The sequence below is a fragment of the Carcharodon carcharias genome, chromosome 13 (genome assembly GCF_017639515.1).
Source record: "Carcharodon carcharias isolate sCarCar2 chromosome 13, sCarCar2.pri, whole genome shotgun sequence".
Taxonomy (NCBI): domain Eukaryota; kingdom Metazoa; phylum Chordata; class Chondrichthyes; order Lamniformes; family Lamnidae; genus Carcharodon; species Carcharodon carcharias.
The window spans coordinates 96,812,811-96,830,705 of record NC_054479.1 but is presented as its reverse complement, the minus strand read 5'-3'; the positions used below and the strand labels follow the sequence as shown (position 1 = coordinate 96,830,705).

Here is a 17,895-nt window from a genome sequence, read left to right as displayed (position 1 = left end):
AATTAAAGTTCAGAAAGAATAAACTGCCATCCGGAACATGTTGTATTTGGTGAGCTTTTTAAAAAAAAAAATTGTTCGGAGTACATTTGCACCAGGGCGTTATGTATGAGATTTTTCAGCCCTTGCATGTGTTTTCAATAAGCTGTAGAAAATGAGTACTGCGCACTGAGGCAAAATTCAGGGCTCTTTTAAACTCTGTCCTTTACCCAAGGTAAAAGAATACGTACGATTGCTCCAAATTTTGAAGTCTCTCTCTGCTTTTTAATTTTTTAGTAAGCCAAGTGAAAGCCCAAATGGATGCATGTTCCCTGGCATTAGCATTTCATATGATTATACATGACAGACTATTTACTTCCAGAGGCCCTCCGAAGGATAACCAAAAAAGGCCATGTAGCAAGACATTTTTGGCAGCAAGCAACAGTTTTCAGGGGTTTTAAGCCTTGTTTCTTGATGAGTGGCTTCCTGAGCATGCCTGGGGAATGACAGGCATTCCTGGACGGAGGCTGGACTCAACTTGGGTTTAGACACGGTGATTGGCTCCTAATCAGAACCAAGCTCCAGACAATGCATACTAGTGGCTATCAACTGTAAACATAGGGGAGATGTGTTCACTTGGCATTGACGTTGGGAGGGGCCTAAGCATGACTAGAGTTTTATTGAATAGAACTGTGTATGTGTGTGTGTTTTGACTGCCTGTACTTCCTTGCACGTCTTGCTGCAGTGTAGCTTGTATTCTTTGAAAGCCGGCCAGCGTTGAACCTACGGAGGTAAGGCATGTACTACTGGTATTCCGTGTAGTAGGCATTACTTCAAAGAAATGAAAGATTTGCGGAGAAGCAGCCTTAAGATGATTGACTAAACTTTATATGTAGTCGGTTAAATTTTTAAGCGCCCAAATTGAAGAGTGAAAGTACGGTCTGATTGGTACACTAGGCAGTGGAGGTTTTTGGAATGTAACAAATAAAGTAACGAAAAAATCTTTCAAGGGAAAATTGTAGGAGTTTGATGTTCATTTGCTGAAGTAGTAACCGAAATGTTCTGAGGTTTAGTTTGTGCCATTTGCAGTAGGGAGCAGCAAGGAATGAAGAGATTGAACGGATCATACAGCTTTTTAAGTAAAAGTCAAGATACAATTGTAAACCTTTCCACACGAGCAACTCGCAAATAAGTGCGTGTAAGTCTTTTTCTGTAGAAATACTGCTTCTCATGTTTTCATCTTCAGTCGATAGCGGGGGGAGAAACGCAATGAGTACTGTCTCTTTTCAGCAAACTGTCGCTCAGTGTGGGGTCTCTTACTTTTTGAAATTGAGGACAAACTTTTATTCTAATCAGCTTAACGTGTTCAGCCGATTTAAACTGTTGTTGAAGTTCATATCTGGTTTCAGTCTCGGTGTTGCTTGAATCTGTTTATCATCACAGCTGGAATGCTGCAGCGTTTTCTGTTCTGTGAGCTGGCTCTTTAAAGCTCTTTTCCTCCTTTACAACGTTCACGTATCCCAGCACCTCACCTCATCAGCCTATTTAAAAAGGTTTTCAGAAGCATTTATGTAATCGTATGTCCCAATAGTACACTCGAATCAACTTTTGATGTTCCTAAACGATTTCTTGTTGGATGAAGTTCCTACTGCATGGGGGAGGGGGAAAGGGAGTTGGGGGTGGGGGGGGGGGCGTGGGGTTAAAGTCATTAGCGCAAAGCAAAAATGATAAGATTTAAGATGCATACTTGAGAATTGTCTGCTCCAGCGAGTTCCTTGCTTCATTTGCTTGGGAAAGTTGGCGGCATGCCAGTATTTTGAAAAGTAAAGAGGTTAGCTAAATATTTGCTGGCCTTCTGTGAAACCACATCTGATAAGGCATCCATGTTAGGCAAAAATGAAGGGAATGCACTCAATGCATAGGCCTTATAAGGAGCAAATTTAGTCTGGTGACAGACGATGGATTTGACCTATGGAATGTAAGTATGCATTTGAAAAAAGCTCTGGGATTTTTTTACGTGCACAACAAGCAGAAAAATAAGTCCAATTTATTTGTTGTCTGTAATGCATTGCATCTTTCTGTCCATTGCAAGTGTTTGAGACCATAGTTTACATTGCTTGCATAAGCATTGAGTTATTAGTATTTTGAGCTGTACATATTTGCAAGGCCTATAAAAATTTGGTTGCTGCTTTGTTTCTGATCTAATTGATTATCTATAATCATGTTTTGTAATTCTTTGATTTTGCTGTCTAAAAGTACAGAACTACAGAATAATTGCAGTGCAGATTCAAAAATCTAATCATTTAATAATAAGACCCAAAACTGTCTGGAGATGTATAATTACTCCTTAACAAATTAAACAGCAGCCTTGCCTTACTTAGAACACTGTATAGTTGAGTTTTTATCTGTCTCTTTGTTAATTAAACCCTTTCTAGATTAGACAGGTTGAAAGCATTCTTTGATTTCAAGATTTGTGCTCTCCCCTAGTAACTTTGAGACTCTCTAGATTGAAGTAGTTGAAAATATTCTACTGAAAACCAGAGACCACAAAATGGCCCAGCCTCATTAGATCTGTCTGATAATGATGGTAGTCAGGATTGCATAGACGTCTGGGCTTTCACTCAGGGGAGTTGCTGCTAAAACATTGCATCTGATTGAGGATCTGAACTGAAGAACCCTAATTATGTGAAAGGCTTGGGCTGCAAAAGAGTAAAGGAATCATTCATGCCCTTTGACAGCTTCTAATTAAGGGTTAGTTTAAACCACAACCATAGCATCGGTGTGAAGTAGCTTGGCTTTGCATCAATACTGCAATTGTATTGCAAGTATAGCCTGGCCCAACATGACACAGGAGTGAAAGAGACTGTGACTGCCTTAATTTATACTCCACTTCGCTTTTGAACTGATTGAATATGTAAATTGAACATCTCTGAAGCCAGAATAGCTTTGCACCAATGCTAAATCTGTAGGGTGAACGTATTCTTGTGATTTGGCTCACTTTATTAAAAACCAATATCATATTGGATTAAATAGTATGCTTGCCTAGATCTTAAAGGGGTTAAGGCTTCAGTTCCATGTGTGCAGGTATGGCATCACCTAGGGCAGAATCTTCTGCCACTCCCACTGGCAAGTTTGGAGACAAGGAGGGTATCTAATCAGTTGGAAGGGTGGCGAGTGGGGACCCCGCCACCCTTCTGCCTCCACCCTGATTGAGTCCATGGCAGGAAGCCCTGCGGACAGCTTTCCTGTCCCACCACCAATTGAGGCCCTTAAGTAGCCAATTAATGCCCACTTAAGGGCCTCAATGAACTACTATTAACCCAGCAGCATGCAGGAGGCTTGTCATGTGGGGAACGCAGCAAGCAAACCCATGCAGGGTTGCTTTCAGGGTCTTATTATTAAATGATTAGATTTTTGAATCTGCACTGCAATTATGTATTCTGTACTTTCAGGCACCCAGGGAAGGTCCCTTATTTAAAGGCACTGAGTGCCTCATCAAAAGACCTGGCATTAGGACAGGGAGGGGGGGGGGACCCTCTGAAAGGCAACCCCTACTCATGCTGCAGACCCGATTCCCCCTACCTCATAACACCCTTCAGCTATCACTTCTCTGTGGTCTGGGATACAGTGATGATGCTAGGCTTCAGATGGGTGTCATACTGCCAGCAGTCACTGCCTCCTCAGTGGCGCTGCTGGTCCAGGTAGTTGTTGGCCGCTGGCTGGCAGTTCTCGGCAGATGGTACTTCAGCCCCTGGTGCCCTTGATCCTGGGAAATGGCCCACCGCTGGCCTGGAAAGTTCCTGAGTGGCACGATGCAATGACTATCCCAGGAAAAAGCGAAACGGGGTTCTTGCCAGCTTTCCAGCCAGAAGCGGAGACCCCCATCGCCTCCATGAGATTCTGGACCTCCAGCTTCGCCTAATAGGTGACTATTGGGTAGAAGGGAAGTAGACAAATAGGTTTTCATCTTCTTGAACTCCCTCCTGCTGTGGATTGAGGTATTGGGGGGACTTAATTAGTGAGGAGAAATACTTAGGCCGGGCTAACTGACTCTTAAGTTGGAGAACAAGTCTGAAAGAAATATGGAGAAAATTACAAAAAAAAATGAATAGCCGTTATGCAAAACTGTTGATTTTTTTCTATTCCTTTGAAAAAAAATCAACATTTGTTCTTCATTAGTTTCCAAGTAAAAATATTAAAATAACCAGGAGGGATTAGAATGTACATTATTAAAGCAGATCATGGGTTGGTACAATCCAGAATTGTCACCGAGATCTGTTATGTCAGGAACACTGGAATCCTAAATTTCCCCATGGTTTCCAGATGCCAGTGAAGATGTTACCATTGTGGCTTTCAAGGGCCTCGCCTAGATGCTGACAGGTTTAGATGTTCTTGAAATCTAGACCAGTTACAGTCATACTGCTGGGCTTGTTTCTCTACTGTTTGTCAGTTGTTTAAATGGCCAATGTGGCTACATAATTACATAATCTTATCTGATGTGATTGTATTATTCCAGTGCCATTGACTTGCGTAGAAGATGAGAACTCAACTTGAGTTTGCAATTTGTAATTAGTTAGATGACCACAAATTACTTGAGGCCTATTCTGGATGCAATCATACTCCTCAACCTTGGATTTCATGCAAAATGAGGTGTAAAGGACAGAACTGACTCCAAAGCAAAGTAGGATGAGATTCTCTCCTCCAAAGGATCTCAATCCATTTTGTTCAGTAAAGGCCTGATTCTGCAGTTAGGCTGCATTTACACTACTTTGGTACTATCTCTCATTCTTAATCCTGATATAAATGCACAAGAGGTCTTTGATGTGATGAGTTCTTGTCCTCAGCCGAACCCATTGAACATACGCTGACCTGAGGGCTCTTCCACTTGGGTAGGGAAAGAAGGAACGGAGGGAAAATTTCAGAAAAGTGAGTTGACCTATAGCATTGCCATTTTTCTTAGTGAGGAAATGACACTGGTGGGACATGGGCGTTGGTCATTACTCATCGTCTCAATCAGAGTTGGGTGTGTCAAACAAAGAACTGTACATACGGAAAACAAAAAAGATGAACATTGCATGTTACTGATTTCTAGTGAGTTTTGATTACGTTATTAAAACTATAAAAGAATTTCTATGAGAATTGTTTCAATGTGTTGAAAAGTCTTACTGGAGCTTATGATTAGAGGAATTCTTATTCAAGCCAAAAAAATACATCTTTAAAATAGAGCTTGCTTTGCATTCTCTCTATTTATTTCTGTGCTTTTTGATTGAGACATCAGTCACTAAAATGTATTATATATTTTGGGTTAAAGCTGAAGTTGTAAAACAGAAGTGAGCACTGCAGAAAACAAATAACAGGCTGAATTCATCAAACACTGTAGCCTTGTGCGCTTCTTTAATTCTATAAGAAATTCCATTGCTTTATAGCAATGAATAGTCTTATCGTTCTAAACAAAAAATCAATTGGCATTCCTTTGCAGACACTTTGTTGGGAGAAGAATTACATTTTCATGTGGAGCGTATGGGGCAGAGGTTGGGTGGGAGATGTGCTGTGCCTGCCAGGAGAAGCCAGCAGGGAATTGGGGCTTTGGTTGAGGGCCCTTTATTATAAAGTGGTTTGGTGAAGTGTCAGCACAAAATGTATGGCTCAATAGGCATTTCAGCAACCTGCAGATGGAGAACTGGAGATTGGAAGGGCCTGCACCAGCATCTTGAAAGAGAAGAATGGGAACAATGGCAGTGAGGAGAAGCACTTCACAGCCAAAATCTTTTCAGATCAGACAGCAAGGATGTTAAATGTGGAAGCCTTCAAGGGTCAAAAGCCACAATAGGTTACAATACAATTTATACCAAAAGTGCATTCATACTGCGGTTATACTGGTATTATGCCTGCTGGTGCTGTCCATCCTGGCACCAGCTGTGCTGTAGTTCGGAGTGTACCTCATTTTCTTGGCCAGTAGGTCGTACCTCTACAGGCACATTTTAGGTACCTCCCTACCACACATTGCCATATGCTCTGGTGGTTGTTGTGGTGTTTTTAGTCCTCATTGAATTCTCCTTTTAGCTTCTTCTAAAAGGGGCCCGATAATGAAAATTTTGAAAGAAAAATGACTACTTTCAGGGGTCCAGACCACTCGATGGGTATGGACCTCCCCTGTTGCTGCCCATTTTCACCCTTCTAGATGCTGATACCACCTTATCTCACTGGCCTCCAGTCCCAGGTCCCTTAAGGCCAGGGATACAGGATCAGCCAGTCTAAGGATTCCTCACCAGTAGACCTGCTACAACACATCAGTGGCTTTTAAGGGATGGTTAAAAGCTCTTCCTCCAAGCGAAATCCCAATTTGGGGATTTTGTTGGGGCCCAGCATACCCAGAGTTACAGCAGAGATTTGGTGGAAGGGCTGAGGAAATTCAGTGCCATTATGTCCTTGAGAGACTAGTGTAAAAGTAGCTAGAGATTATATCTAGTTGTGCATAGGAATCTTTTTTGGTTAGATCTAGGATGCATAAACGAACTGGTTTCTTAATATAGTACAACTGACAACACTGTCATTGAACATCACCATAATGGTGGCACTAAACAGCGAAGTCCAGGTCACCAATAGGTTTGCTCGTGTATCTTAGATTTCCTTTGGTAATGTTGGATGCAGTCCCTTTTTTTTGCCTTTCTTTTGGGCAGGTAAAGTCAAATTTATCTGTACTGCTTTAAAGGAATTAGACAAATAGCCCTAAATTGGTGCAGAACTGTGGCATTTTCAGATAGGTCATTTCTTGGAACATCAAAGGCTGCACCACAACAGATGGTGATGTTCCTGGCTGACACTTATAGTCCAATGTAGAAAAATATGAAGTACTTTGCTGGGCACCAATGATCCAATAGCATCTCCTTACTTGACAATGCTGACCTGCAAGAGAATGTTTACAACTGATTTTTTCCTTGCACTCCCTCCCAGTGGTAGTTCTGATCTCCACTGCCACACTGATTCAGAAAGGAGGATGGAGCTAAAATAATTCTCAGGAGTTTGCAGCCGAGGGATATGATTTTGCCTAAGCTTCAATCTGTGTTTTTAGATCAACATGCTTGAGACGCATCAGTACCAATAGTATAATAAAAGCAAAATACTACGGATGCTGGAGATCCAAAATAAAGAGAAAGTACCGGAAAAACTCAGCAGGCCTGTGGAGAGAGAAACCGTGTTAACATTTTGAGTCCAATATGACTCTTCTTTGGAACTTTGCATTCATACTAATGGTACGTTAGCACTAATGCAAAAGTTGAGTGGCCATTGGCTCAGGGGTAGTATTCCCACTTCTGAGGCAGAAGGGTTGGATTCAAACCCCACTCAGACAGCCTCAGCAAGTGGAGTCTGAATTGATGTCCAACAAGGATGCTCATATCCAATGGGTGGTCCCCTCTCATCATAAAGACTATCAGCCTAAGTAAGAGAAAGTACCCCAAGTATAAGACCAATTTAAAAATAAAGCTGGTGAATTACTGGAGTCAGCTGTAGTGGCTTTATCTTTATCTGCACGCAGAAGACTTGAAAACCGTGAGGAAGGATCTTATGATCTTACCTAGTTAAGTGGTTCAAGAATCTTGTGCATGGGGCTTGAGTCGAGCAAGACAATAAGTGGATGAACTAATGAAAGACTGCTGTGAACACACACTGTCTCTCAGCCATACTGAACAAAGAGGCTAGCCAGCTCATATGCTTGGAGCCATGAGCTTCCGTTCTGTATAACACGTGCCTTGACAGCGGTACACCTTTAAATATAGACAAAGTTGGAGTCCCAAGCTGCTGCTTATTTCATGCTTATCTTTCAGAATGGCATGCTTTGTTCAGTGCTGATAAAACATGTACATGTTTGAAATTTAAAAGCAGTTTTTTTGTAATGAGCTTTTGAGAAGCTATCAGAATTTCAAGTCTTCCGTATGTGGATAAAGATACAGGCTACAGCTGATTCCTGTAATTCACCAGTTTTATTTTTAAATTGGTCTATACTTGCTCATTTATGGAGTCTCTTACATTCATTTGAATTCCCCTGCACATTCTACACCCTAAAGGAAGTGTTCAATTCTTTTTTTCTCCACTTTATCAGCTCCTTAAGTGCAGCCTCAACCGCTGCCCTCCTAATCTGCTCATCTTTACATCATTTCATCCCACTGTCTTTTTTTACTTGAAACATTTAGTACTCCTTAAATTTTATTACTTCCTATTGTCAACCACCAGCAATCATCTGGAATGTTACTGGATTCTTTTATTCTCATTTTCAGTCTGTTGCATTGCTGCGTGTATAATCAGATCACTAAACATTGGATGCGACCAATAGCGATAACAAGGTCAGGTGCAGCACTGCAAGTCAAAAGATTGGCACTTTATCCATAGTTGCTAATAATTTTTCTGAAACTAGAGAAGATCATATAGTTAAGTACAAATCATGGGTGAATGTTCATTGGCTCAGTGAAAAGCCAAGACGAGTCAAGTTGGGCAGCAATCTGGAATTAAGAAGGCACTGCTTTTCTGAGATAAATGACACCAACACTGGCATTGATTCTTTAAGAGTTAAGAAATTGGGTTTTAAGAGTTGAGTCATGTCTTTTTCAAGGCAAACAAAATTGTGACCTATGGTAACGATAATGGAAGATTAACCCATTGTACATAACTAGGAAGTCCATTTGTAAGTGCTAGTGAATGTGCCTGTTTTTTTTTAAATAATGCATTCGTTTAAATAATAAAGAAAAGTTTGAAAAAGGAAACACAATTTCTGTTTCATATTTTTGAACTTAAAAATTTTCACGCTCCTACGGTCCTATGGTCCACTAGCATTTTTAAAAAAAACTATTGTCAGTGAATAAAATAAGCGTCAGTCACTCATATATTGTAAGAACTTTAGAAAATGTTTCTTCTTACGAGCTTCATCTTCTAAAAACTTACGTATTTCTATTAAAATTCCCTGCTTCTGACCTCTCTTTGCATCTTCATCGAACTGGGAGCAAGGATCCTTGAGTTTTCTAGGATTTTATACAGTTCAGTCTTGAGATACCAGCATTGCTTGCGAGGCAAACATTTCTTGCCCATCCCCCATTGCTCTTGAGAAGGTGATGGTGAGCTGCCTTTTTTTAATCCCTGCAGTTCATGTGGTGAATGTACTTGCACAATGCAGTTGGGTATGGGATTCCAGCATTTTCCCCAAGTTGAGATGGTGTAAGGTTTGGAGGTGATGTTCCCAAAGAGTGAAATAACTTACATTTATATAGCACTTTTCACAACCTCAGGATGTCCCAAGTGCCTTCAGTTAAGTATTTTTGAAGTGTAGTCACTGTTGTAATGCAGGAAACATGGCAGCTAATTTGCACTCATTAAGTTCCCACAAACAGCATTGAAATACCTGTAATAAGCAGATGACCTGATTTAATGATGTGGATCAAGGAATAAAATTTGGCCAGGGCATCAGAGAGAATTTATCTCTTTTTTTTCAAAATTTTACCTTTGGATCTTTTATCTAAAAGACAGCACTTTCAACAGCACAGCAGGTTCTAAGTATTGCACAGAAGTATCAGCCTAGATTTTTTTGCACTTGATTCTCTGAATCCACAATGTTTTGATGCCTGAGTGCTACCATTGAGCCATGGCCCACTCTGGTCAGATATGCATTTGTAACCTGTTGACACGACATCTTGTGAAGCAAAGTGCATATGGGCAGAAGATGTTTCACCTGCCTCCAAATAGGAAAAACACTCATCCCACATTGATGTCAGTTTTGAGTGTCAGCTATGCTCAAGGCTAACAATCAGACTGATCTATGTCTTAACTATTGTAAAGCTACATTTTAAAATAGATTTTGATGACTGTATTTTAGAATTCACAACTAAATAAGTTGTGAATTCCAAACAACAAATGTTGCTGCTGTAAGTTGCAATTGGTAAGTCGAAGTGACAGTATTTCACAAGTGCTATTCCATTTATTATTCTCAATATTACCCAATGGTTACACTCATGAGCAAATTGACAGTAATCGATTTTAAATGATTAGGGCTCTAACACATCTTTAAATATTTAAAGAGCAGCAGTTACTCAGTTTCCATAACTGGTAATGAACTTTCCCTTACCAACAAGGGCCAGTGTACACTATGTTCTGTTCTCTTTCACTGTATAAGACATACCGCCAAACCTTGTTCTGGTGATGTTCAAGGTAACTTACTTTGAACATTCCAAAAATATTGAGTCACAGAATAGTAAAGGCAGAAGTTCCCCTGTTGCCGTATTTTAAAATATGCAATTAATGGTTTGCAGATATTTATAAAGTAACATAATATTCTATTAACATTCTTCATTTAGGTTTTTACTCAAATTCTTTTGACAGATCAAAGTCGGAAACTCTAAATGCCTATCAAATGTGAACAGGCATTTTTGTGTGAGGCAGCTATGGAAAGATCTAGTGGGAGAGAGGAGGTTTGCCAAGTTGCTCTGACCAAACTCCTTAGATGGATGTGAAGTGAGCCCAAGACCAAGTACAGACATATTTAAAGTATAATCAGCTGCTAATGTATGTTGCCTTTCTGGGTTTTTCAGGGAGTTCTCCTCATCCGTTCGGCTGTAAGAAAGGATGGGAACATGATTAGAATTGCAAGCTCGTACTTGTCCTAAGTGATCACTTGAAATAAAAAATGCATTGCAGAAAATGAAAAATGTTGCAGTGTGCCTTTCAATCCTAGGGTGGATTTTAGGGATAATAAAGCAAATGTACTTTGGTTAATCTCATTGAAGCTACATCTGTCTCTCTTTAGGATCATGCTGCATTCGGAGGTAGAAATTGGTGGGTAATATCCAAATACAATCACCTTCCTATTAGAAAGCTTCCCCCTTCAAAATATTAAATATGAACATAGAGATATTTTTTGTGATAATCTTTGCACAATATTTCTCTTTGCTATTTTAAGGCAGGCATTAAATGCCTTATGCTTCACCACTAAAACAGTGGATAGTATCACACAAGCACATTAAGCTTGCAACACAAATTGTCATTTCTAGCTTATACTTACAAAGATTTATTCAATATTACCTCATAAAGTGCATGGATTTAGAGTGGAAATTGTACAGTTGACCCATGACAAGTATACGCCTGATTCAAGCTGGCACCTGACTCTGTTCCATTGGCATTCTATCCTTCAATCAATCTACACTTTGGGGAGAATTTTCTCCCCATTGGTGGGGGGGAGGGTGTTGTGCAGGGGTGGGCGTGCTCCCGATTGGCTGTGCGCTTCCATTTTATGTGCGCACGAAAAAGTGCAGCAATCTCCCTAGGTGATTAGTTTCATATATAAAATATTGAATAAAGGGAAAATTTTTTTTTTTAAGGACATGTCGCCTCATGTGAAACTGACACATGAGCTGGGACATGTCCATTGATGTTAATAAAAATTTTTCCAACACTTTAAAAATGTTCATGAAACCTCATACCTCCCGTGAATGAGGTTCCATGAAAAATGCGAAGACCACCTGGGCTCTTCACCTGCCCGCCAACCTTCAGGTTGGACAGTCAGCTCAGGTCAATGATTTAATTGTTAAATGACCTTAATAGGCCTTTGACAGTTTGGGTGTGCAGCCGACTCAGCTGCGCCCGACATCACCCCGTGTCATTTTATGCCTCAGCGAGCGGACCCCGCCCCCTTTATTCTCTGCCATTCCCCTGTTCCAAGAAATTCTGACCTTTGCACACACATTTCTTCTGTTTTTCTTAATGTGTAGCACACTCGTCACAGTCTGTTGTTTGCCAAATTTCACTCAGAGATAAGAGAATGTGTCATTAGGCTGGACCTTCTTGGAGCAGGGCAAAGGGGTTGTGAGAGGCAGGGAATGGCTGGGCCTCCAGTGACAGACACCTAGTCGGGTATTGGCAATGCTGTGAAGGTAGCCTTTGTACCATGAGGATACAGATTTAAGCAGTGAACTGCCGTGTGAGTCTGTGCATCCTGAGGCACTGATGCTCGCTCATCATAGAAAAGCTACTTCACCTTTAAACTCTGTTGGGGTCTGGCCTCCTTCCACTGGCAACTCGGTATCCATTTCCTCTGCCCTGTGGATGGGCACGTAGCTGCAGAAAAGGCAGCTGGTATTGGCTTGGCTCTGGCTGCAGCTGGAGCATGTTGAGGGGGGAATTAGGCTCTAGAGGTGGACAGTGTAGCTGCATAAGCTGCTGAAAGACTATTCTGCAGGCTGGCAATAGGGAAGTGCATCTGTGGGTGGGTGAAGTTCTAGTCAGATGAAGTACCTTTCATGTGTTTGGCACTCACCTGCCAAGAAGTGACAACACTTGCTGGCAGATCCGAGCTGTGCAAGTCAGCCTCTGTCGGTCATGTGTGTAGTTGATGACTGCATTTGACTAAAGCCCTCACAGCTGGGACATTTGCCCCAATAATATTGGAGAATAATACAGAATTGGAATTGAGTAACAGTAGAACTGCAATGGAACAAAATATCAGTTTTAACTTTTCCTGCGCAAAGAGATAAAATTGAGAGCAATTGGGTCAGCCTACTCTTCAGAGGGAGACCCCAGGCTGGGTCTATGTCGCCCGGAATCATGCATGTGCAGGGAGGCAAGGATCTTTGCCAGGGCCCTTATGTACCATGTACAAGAAGCCTCCCTTTGCCCTTCACATCTGTCAATGCTGTAGCATTGTCAGTGCTACGTGCTGGGGTTTCCCAGCAGTTGTCCAGTTGAGCTGACCTGCCACTCTGCCCCCCCAACTCCAGACAGCACCTGAGCTCTCTGTGTGGAAGGGTCAGGGGCCTGCAGTGGTCTCTTCACCTGCAGATGGAATGCAGTGGGGTTATGAGGCATCACCTTGTCATGTTGAGTAGCCCTTTTATGTATGGGTTGCATGGATGGTGCCCTTGCCACTGAGGCCCACGTCCCCTCCACCAGTCAGTGAGATGAGTGTGAGCAGCTGAGGGTTCATTTATCCTGGCGGCACGGATGAAGTTGTTCATCCATTTCCGGCATTGCAGGGCAGTCCTCCGGTGGAGGCCGTGGGCACTGATCACCCTGGTGACTTCCTCCAATGCAGTGTTGGTCTGACAGCTCGGCCGCTTCCTTCCAGCCTTGGGGTACAGGATGCCCCTTCTGGCCTCCATTGCATCGAGCAGCACATCAGGGAAGCGTTGCTGCATCTGGGGGCCAGAGCTCCCTGGGGTCACTGGGCCATCTCCTCCTTCCATGGCGGGTTCGCGACAAAGAAGCTGATGTCCGAACACCTTTTAAATGTGGAGCCGAGATATGAAAGCAGGGCGTGTGTCAACAAGCCCACCCCACCCCACTGCGCAGTATGCTGGGAAACCCCCGACTGCATAATTAATAAACCCAGCATTGTGCGATTCAGCGTCAATTTCCACCGGGCTCCATGGTGGGAACCACACCCCTCGCCACGGGACTTAGGCCTGGAATGGAAAATTCCAGCCATATTCTCTCTGGAATTAGGGGTTACATTTGCCACTCAATTCTCTGGCACCTCTTCCATATCTCCGGAAGGTTGGAAAATTATAACAAGCCTTTCTGCTATCACCATCCACACTTCCTTAGCACCCTGGGATACAAGCCATCCAGACCAGGAGTCCTCTCCGCTTTCAGCATAGCTAGCCTTTTCGGTACATCCTTCCTATCAGTTTCAGTTCTCACCTCATCCCGCGCTCTCTACCATCTCTGCTTCGATTGAGATTTTATCAGCATGATCTTCCTTAGTAAACACCAATACAAAGTACGCATCAAGTATCCCAGTCTTGCCCTACACCTAGGGAGTAACCGTGAAATGGAATGAAGTATTAGAGACTAGTAATGCAATGGACTAGAATATCAGGGAATTGTACTGCAATACAATATCATATCAGAGTAGTGCTGAAATGGAATGGAATATCAGAGAGTAATACTAAAATTAAATAAACAAATAGCCCCATTCTCAATGATGGTAGAGCCCAGCATGTCAATGTGAAAGACAAGGCTGAAGCATTTGCAACCATCTTCATCCAGAAGTGCTGAGTGGCTGATGCACCTCGGCTTCCTTCTGCGATCCCAGGTCACCAACACCAGTCTTCAGCTAATTCGATTCACTCCACGTGATGTCAAGAAATGACTGAAGGCAGTGGATATTGCAAAGGCTATGGGTCCTGAGAACATCCTGGCTGTGATGCTGAAGACTTGTGCTCCAGAACTTGGCATGTTTCCAACCAAGCTGTCTCAGTCCAGCTACAACACTAATGTCTACCCAACTGGAGTATTGTCCAGTTATGTCCTGTACACAAAAAGCAGGACAAATTCATACTGGCCTATTACCGTCTCAATCTACCCTCAATCATCAGCAAAGTGATGGAAGGTGTCATCGAAGGTGCTATCAATTAGCAGCACTTTACTCAGCCTGCTCACTAACGCTCAGTTTGGGTTCTGCCAGGTTCACTCGGCTCCAGACCTCGTTGTAGTCTTGGTCCTAAAGTGGACAAAGGAGCTGAACTTCAGAGGTGAGGCGAAAGTGACTGCCCTTGACATCAAGGCAACATTCGACCGAGTGTGGCATCAAGGAGCCCAAGTGAAATTGAAGCCAATGGAAATCAGTGGGAAAACTCTCCACTAGTTTGAATCACACCTAGCATAAAGGAAGATGGTTGTGGTTGTTGGAGGCCAGCCATTTCAGCCCCAGGATATCACTGCAGGAGTTACTCAGGGGAGTGTCCTAGATCTAACAATCCTCAGCTGCTTCATCAATGGCTTTCCCAGAAGTAGGGATGTTTGCTGATGACAATGTTCAGTACTATTTAGAGCTCCAGGAAGGTGATGGCATAGTAGTATTCTCACTGGACTCAATCATCAGAGACCTGGGGACCTGGGTTCAAATCCCGCCACGGCAGATGGAGGAATTTGAATTCAATATAAATCTGGAATTAAAAGCCTAATGATGACTGTGAAACCATTGCCGTTTGTCCTAAAAACCCATCTGGTTCACTAATGTCCTTTAGGGAAGGAAATCTGCTGTCCTTACCTGGTCTGGCCTACATGTGACTCCAGACCCACAGCAATGTGGGGGACTCTTAAATGCCCTCTGAACTAGGGATGGGTAATAAATGCTGGCCTGGCCATCGATGCCCACATCCCATGAATAAATAATAAAAAAATGAAGCAATATGTGGGTGCAAAGAAGGATCGAAATGTGGTCATGATAGGAGATTCTATATTTAGATGGGTAGATAACTGAAGAATCCCAAAGGGTGTATTATCTAGTGCCAGGTTAACAGCCATCCCACAACAGCTGAAGAGGAACTTGGAAAGGGAGGAAGGGAGGTCCATGGTGGAACAAGCGACGTTGTTATGAACAGGGAGTGCTTGATTGAAACATATACTATCCTGAGGGGACGTGACAGGAAAGAATGTTTCCTATTGTGGGAGAATCTAGAACAAGGGGTCACTATTTAAAAATAAGTGTCACCCATTTAAGACAGAGATGAGGAAGTTTTTTCTCTGAGGATTGTGAGACTTTGGAATTCTCTTCCCCAAAAGGTGGCTGAGGCAGCCTTTGATTATCTTTAAGGTACAAGTAGATAGATTCTTGATAAGCAAGGGGGGTGAAAGATTATTGGGGGTAGGCAGGAATGTTTAGTTGAGGTTAAAATTAGATCAGCCATAATCTTGTTGAATGGCGGTGCAGGCTTGAGGGGCCAAGTGGCCTACTCCTCCTAATTCATATGTTCGTAGGGAGTAGGTCCTGTTATGAACAAAGAGTAGGCCCTGCTCAAAGAGTATCATCAATTAGCCTCTAAATTAAAAAGCAGGAACTCGAGATTAATAATCTCTGGATTATTGCCCAAGTCACATGAAAATTGGCCTCTGAGCAGACAGATCAGGAGACTCAACATGTGGCTAAAGGGTTGGTGTGGGGAAGAGGGGTTCCTCTTTCACAGGACACTGGCACCAGTTTGAGGACAGGAAGGAGCTATGCTAATGAATGGAGTTCACTTAAACCAGAAAGCACTAGTGTCCTGGTGAAAAGTGTAAATAAGAGAGGTGCAAAGATTTCAGGCTAGTAAGAGAGGGATGGGATCTACAAGAAATGTAAGCAACCTAAATGTAAAGAAAACAGGGCAGGAGAACATGGGAAATAATATTAAGCAAGGGAACTTAATGGCAGTAGAATAAGTGGAGTTATAGGACAGCAGTCTTAAAAAGATGGTTAAACATAACGTGAGAGGAAAACCTACCAAAAATGAGTTAAAATGTCTGCACAGCAATGCCAGTGGCAGTAATTAAATGGAAGCTGGAGGTAATCATGCATTGGGAAGAACCAGATATAGTAAGGATTACTGAGACATGGCTATAGATATACCAGGACTGGGAATTGAACATTGCAGGGTATAACATATTTAGAATGGGGTAGTTGGGGTATCTGTGCTCATTTGAAGTAATGTTATGGCAGTAAAAAAATGGAATGCAGCTATCAGCAAGACAAAAATAGAATCCATATGGATAGAGTTAAAAGATAATAAAGGATCCATCACACTAACCGGTGTAGTCTGTGACCACCCAAGAGTGGAAGGGAGGTGGAGGAAGAAATATGAAGCCAAATCAGGAAATTGTGTTTAAAAAAAAAAACTGGGAAGGTGGAGGCTGCTGTTAGCTCAGTTGACTAGATGGCGAGTGAGTGGATTGGATTAACACCAACAGATTGGGGTTCAATCGCGTTCCAACTGAGATGGACTTGGGGCCTGCCTCCTCACCTTACCCAGAATAAAAAATCACAGCACTTTGCTGTGGTTTGGTGAATAATCACCAAGGATCTGCCTTTGGGCAGAGAACTGAAGAAGAAGTGAAAAACAGTATAGTAATCATGGGGGATTTCAGCTCCACTGATGCTAATTGGATGGATGAGGTATTTGAAGGGGATAAGTAAATAGAGTTCCTACAATGTGCACAGGACTTCTTTCTAACCCACTATGTAAAAAGCTCAACAAGGGAAGATTCGCTATTGGATTTAGTAATGGGGAATGTACCAGAGCAGATACAAGAAGTAAAAGGTAACCTAGGTAATAGTGGCCATAATATAAGATGCTTTGATATGAGAGAAAGGATGTAAGTATTATGGGTATCAAATTATTAGATTGGAAAAAAGCTGATTTTTAGAGGCTGAAAATAGAAGTTGGGAAAATAAAATGGACAACTGTATTAGCAAACAAAGATGTAGACGAGCCACGAGAAACATTTAAAATGGTGTTCAACAGAGTGCAGGAAATATAAAGAAACTAAACGTTTGTAGCTCTGAAGAAGAGTCATACAGGCTTGAAACGTTAACTCTGTCTTTCTCTCCACAGATGCTGTCAGACCTGCTGAGCTTTTCCAGCATTTTTTGTTTTTGTTAAACATTAGTGGGATTCCACCAATGAATAAAGACATAATGAAACAATTTGAGGATTAGGAAAGAGGCACACATTTTGTACATAGGCAGTGGAGGAATGCATGATAAGTAAGAATATGCAGAGATTAGGAGAGAAGTGCAGCTCCAAAAACACGCAAGAATCCCGACACCATCTAAGACACAGCAGCCCACTTGATCGACGTGAGTTCCGCTAGCTTAAACCTTCACTTCCTCTAATATCAGCACATCGTGGCAGCAGTGTGTACCATATACAAGATGCACTGCAGCAAGTCTCCTTCGATAGCATCTTCCAAATTTTCGATGAATAAGGACAGCAAATGGAAAGTCCATACCTGTAAGTTTCCCCCAATCTACATGCTACCCTGACTTGAAATATATCGGTGTTCCTTCCTTTCCCGTCACAGAATCAAAATCCTGGAACTCCCTAACAGACGTGAATGTGCCAATAGCACATGGATTACAGCAGCTCAAGGTGGCTCACCACCACTTTCTCAAGAACAATTAGG

General features: G+C 42.2%; 1 protein-coding gene across 3 annotated transcripts in view; it reads left to right on the top strand.

Moving 5' to 3' along the window:
- The first annotated feature begins 621 nt into the window (after positions 1-621).
- cald1a (caldesmon 1a) overlaps positions 622-17,895 on the top strand; it is a 203,007-nt gene continuing 185,733 nt past the window's right edge. The window contains exon 1 of one of the 3 annotated variants that reach the window (XM_041201871.1): positions 622-767. The gene's annotated coding sequence lies outside the window, so the exon portion shown is untranslated. Of the gene's footprint in view, positions 768-1,155; positions 1,175-17,895 lie in introns of those variants that run through there. The other 2 variants (XM_041201870.1, XM_041201872.1) reach the window with 2 other exon arrangements.